The sequence below is a fragment of the Gavialis gangeticus genome, unplaced genomic scaffold, assembly GCF_001723915.1.
Source record: "Gavialis gangeticus isolate Ggan-Ray unplaced genomic scaffold, GavGan_comp1, whole genome shotgun sequence".
In the NCBI taxonomy this organism is placed as follows: Eukaryota; Metazoa; Chordata; order Crocodylia; family Gavialidae; genus Gavialis; species Gavialis gangeticus.
The window spans coordinates 42,928,580-42,933,656 of record NW_017729032.1 but is presented as its reverse complement, the minus strand read 5'-3'; the positions used below and the strand labels follow the sequence as shown (position 1 = coordinate 42,933,656).

At 43.1% G+C, this 5,077-nt stretch overlaps 1 protein-coding gene across 4 annotated transcripts in view; it reads left to right on the top strand.

Moving 5' to 3' along the window:
* Positions 1 to 5,077, top strand: part of SPATA13 (spermatogenesis associated 13) — a 171,102-nt gene that overhangs the window by 107,025 nt on the left and 59,000 nt on the right. The gene's annotated exons all lie outside the window — the stretch shown is intronic.

The following is a 5,077-nucleotide window of genomic DNA, read 5'->3' as shown; positions in this document are numbered from 1 at the left end:
ATATATATATATAAAAAATGCAGAAGATGACAACCTGAATATTGTCAGCTGTTGCAGCTTGTAAGTGCTAAATTATGCTGACAGCCAGCTAGCAAACTTTGTTATATATTCTGTGTGGAAGTTAACATTAGAATGTATTCCCTTTGTGCATGAATGTCAAAGGAGATGTTGGCAGCCACGCTGTTTAGGTACATTTTTCAAGGGTGGTTTATGGCTTCAAGTTTTTCCACCTTGCCGTGTGACTGCTAGGTTTTACCAAGCAAAGCAAAGCAAAGCAGAGTTCAGGTGGACTAGTTCTAGGCTGAGAGATCTTTGAAGAACACTTCGGTGCTCACTGAAGTGGTGGTGATTCACAGCACTCTTTCTTGGGAGTGTCTCCAGAAAATGGTAATGTTTTTGAAGCTGTCACGGGTGAAGGACACCATCTACATTAAATATTCTATCATCGTTTTATTGTGCATTAATGGCACTGTGTGTTGGTAAATTTAAATATGTAGCTGTGTATTTCAAAAACAATTATTGTACTGGTGGGTGTCTATTAATATTTTAAAGGCTGGGTGGTGACTTAAATATAATGTTGGAAAGCCTAATGAGTTTTCATCATGCCTAATTTACACTTTCAGTACTGTCAGTGGATGTGGGTAATTACATTGCTGCATCTTTGAAGTCCGTCAGTGGAGCGAGGGTAAGGTCTTGTTTAAGGAGGGAGGGTGGGGAAGGGCTGCAGCACTGGTTTTACACTAATATTGCTGTATCCGTGCACTGCTTTAAACCATGGTTTACACCAGCACCTGCAGCCCTCCCCATTGGAAGTTACAGTTCAGACTGGTGCAGCACACTTATGCCAAGAGTTTGGAATTATAACTGCATCCATTCACAACCCCCCCATCTTCAAAAAACAAACAAATCAAGCAGATCTCCCAAGAGTAAGACTTAGACCGTAAGGGTGCCTATACATATGTACTGATGCATTCTGATTAAAATGCGTAAGAGCAGCTTCGATTACGTAGAACGCTCCAGCATACTGCGGCATCTCGTGTACTCAGCGTCCTGCGTTCCAAAATGGCCACGGGGCACGTTAGCTAAAATTCATCAACAAGCTTTAGTTAAAGCGCCTCCCTGGTCATTTTGAAACGTGGGCTGCTGAAGACATGAAACGCTGCAGCATTTTAATTAGATTGGCTCCCATTATAATGATTGAGGCACTGGTAGGCTTCCCTATCACTTTAAAATTGTAAATCTATCAACAAAACACTGGTCCATTAATACACGTGTGTGTGTATGTGTACATATATATAGAGAGAGAGAGAGGTGGGGGGAGAGGCATTAATTCATCGTAGTTTTGTTGGTATATTTACAATTTTAAAGTGATATGGAAGTCTAACTGATTGTGTGTGTGTGTGTGTGAATACATATGGAAAAGCACAGTTTGGGGGTGGTTTATCAGAGAATTTTGGATTTTTAAACAGGGAAAACCAGGATCCCTCTTGATCAGACATCTCTGTGGGGCCAAAACCATGTAGCTTCATTCTATAATTATCACACCCAGAGGGTATGTAAGGTGATGCTTTTAAACAGCTTGTGTATGCATGTGAAAATGCTTGTATATGCATACATGTCAGTTTACTGTCCGGGAAACAAAGTATGGAATAGTTTTGGTGGCTGAACTAATGTAGCAGATCTGCCATCTAGTGGTGAACAAAGATCATGACATGGTTGAGCTGAAATAATTCCCTTCTGCTGCACAGACTCCGTTTTAAATGCATATGTGCATTGGAAAGATATAGGTTGCTACTGCTCTAGTTTTAATATGGCAAGCCATCCCTTTTGTAGCACTACAGAAATAACATCTGCCAGGATCCTTAAACTGTGAGGCAGTTCTGGCTTTCTCTTTGAGAGGACTGGCTATAGTTAGTTGTCTAAAGGTCAAATACTCTAGTCTTAGTTTCTTCTATCCAGGCAACTAGTAGGGATTGCACCACTGAAAAATGAACTCCTTGAAATTGTTAATCTATGGTCATAGACAGACTAGCTACCCAGAGTGCTCCAGGTGCCTTTGAAGTGTTCCAAACAGTGAGGGTGCTGGTGTTCCCACCAAAGCAGCACTTCAGAAATGACCTTTGAGGAAAAAAGGAACACTTTGAAGCACTTCCTTAAATGTCTGCACCTTCCAGCGGTGCTCTGTACCCCACAATGCTCTGTTTTCCCATGGCTGAGGGGGAGGCGGGGGGATAGAGTATGGCAGACAGCCGGGGAGTGCTTTCCAGTGTGCTGGGAGCCTCCAGAGGATGAGGGGCTCAAGGAAATGCCTTTACAGACATTTTGAAGTTCTGGGCAGGGGGTGGGGGGTGGAATGCAGTTCTATTTAGGGCTCAAATGCTCAGTATCTGAAATGCTTCATGCTTTGGGTCCTATCTGTCTTCATGCTTTGGGACCTATCTGACCAGAGTAGGGGAGAGGAAGGGTAGTCTATATTACGGAGGATTTACTGGTATAGTTCCATAGTTGAGCTGCATCTTGTACTAGAAAAATAAGTTCCTTTTGCTGGCTCTAGCTACATCACTACCTCCCTGAATTATATCAGCTGTATCAGATCAAGAATTCTTTGGCCAGTATAAGCAGTGTCTGTAAAGGGGGCAGCATAATATATCGATATTGATTAGAAGAGTGACTTCCCTCTCCCTGCCCCCCCCTCTCCAGCACATGCATACACTGTAGCTAGGCTGACTAGACTTAGCTGTGTAGAGCTGGCCTATACTACAAGCTGTGCTGAATTCAATTAAATTGGTACCACACCCATGCGTGGACAGTTTAATCATCCTAACAGTTTTAATTTAATTTGTGGCAGTTCCTTACTAAGTATAAACACTCTGAAACTAATTAAAGTGTGTGCAAACAAAGAATGCATAATTTAGTTTAGTTGGTTTCCCGATTTTTTGGGTACAATTATTTTTGTATAGACAAGGGGCTTATATTGCCATCAGGTACCACATCTTTCTACTCTCTCGGCACCAGATACCAATCTCTGCATGATGTCTTTCTGTAGCATTTGTATTACACACTTTGTTTTTAACTGGTGTCAGTGGATGATCAAGCATGATGTGTTGGGAGTAGTTCCCATGCTCTTTGCTTCCTGAAAGAAGTGAGCCATAAAATAACCATGCATTATTGTAAAGAGTGACAAAAATGTAGTAACTTTTACTGGTTTGATTGTGGTCTTGCATGTACCCTTAAGGTTACTAAAATGAGTTGTTTTTCTGAATTTGGCCCATTTGTACTTGTATACATGTCAGAAAAAATTAAATTCTTCAGTGCATTGGCTCTATCTACAAAAGAACTACAAGACATTTAAGCAGCCTGTGTGATAACTATGCATCAAACTTTCTATTTATTTAAGCACAGGACCCTACCTGCATGATAGCATGGGAATTGAGACTCTAAATAGCAGCAGGAAGACATTTTGGCTGTACCTGTGATTGAAAGCGACTTAGTTTTAAAGGCTGGCTATACTAAGTGCTCTGAAATTCATGTGTTAACAGTGCTGATTGTCTCTAAATTTGATATGCCTCATATGGATGTGGAGTAGGATAAGTGGTTCAAATTTTGGGGTCATTTAGCAAGGAATTCCAAAGACACAGCCCCTTGCTCTCCCATGCATTGTTCACAGATGTGGTATGTGGATCATCTGATGTTTTGTTGCACATTCCTGGGGCTCATGGCTCTCAGTCCTTCCCATTTTGATCTCTGTCACTCAGGATTGAACTGAGTTAGGGCCTAGCCCTTCCCCATCTTGAGGAAACAGTACTGAAAAAAGTTATTAAGAATAAAGTTTGTAACACTAGATTAATGTGAGCTTGCCTGTGAAGCAGGGCAAAATGGCCTTTTGAGTTTTGTGCTGCTTTGGTTAGCCTGCAGTCAGTCTCTAAGCTAATTTAGATATCTCTACTCCATCCTGTTGGTTCGGTTCTGTCACTGTGGTATAGACATATCTTAAGAAAGCAAATTGTTGCATGTGTACCTGGCTTGGTTCTGTTAATGCAGCTGGAGGCTTTGCGAATTCTCTGACCTGGTAACTGTGGGGGACAGTGGCTCAAGGTGACATAGTCTGGTCATTGAACCTGGGCTGCCCTCATGTACTCCCTGTGTCAACTTTGGGTGTCTTTACATGTGTGTTGAGGTGAGGGTGAGGGGGTGATTTAATTATAACGGCTCTCAGAAGCCACTCTAATTAAAGTGCCCGCAGCATTTTGTGTATCCAGCATCCAGTGCTTCAAACTGGCATGCTTCAAAACATTCAGTGATTTTTAGTTAAAGCACCCCATGGCCATTTTGAAGCACAGGGATGTTAAATACATGTGATGGCATGGCTGTTCCAATGTGTGCTAATTAACATGCGCCAAAGCAAATGTGTGTAGGTGCCCTTTAAGTCCATGTTAGTTGGACTCTGCAGTAGTTCCTTTTTTGGAAGTTTTTGCATTGAGACTAAAACACTTTGGTTTATATCCTACAAACAGACCTGATTTATTTTTTAAACATTTTCAAGGGAACTGGCATTAATTAAATCCACGAATTATTCTAGTAAGCAATTAGGGCAATTATGACTAGAGGTGAACTGATACATCGGTCTGGTATCAGATCAGCACCGATATAAAGAAAATTAATCGGAAATTGACCTGATGTGGCCGGTAATTTGTCTGATAAATGCCTGTATGTGTGCACAGCTGTAGTGCAGCACATAGGCAGTGAGGAACACAGCCCAGCAGCTTGGAGAGCTGCTTGCAACTGGTAAGTCTGGTGTGGTGGAAGGGGATGGGGGAGGGGAAGGGTCATGAGGGGGGCAGATCAAGGCTCCCACGGGGCTGAGGCAAGTGCTGCCCAGGTGGGGCAGGATGGGCATGGAACGGAGCCATGTCTTGTCCATGAGGGGGTGCATCTCCTGCTGCTGTGTGCTGCTTGTGTGGGAACTGCCGGTCCTGTGGCTCGTCTGGTGCTTACCCACTTGTCCTGGAGGGCATGGGAGGGGCACGTGACCCCGGATTTGCATGGGGTGGGGCAGGCTGGGGCCGGGGCTCCTCCT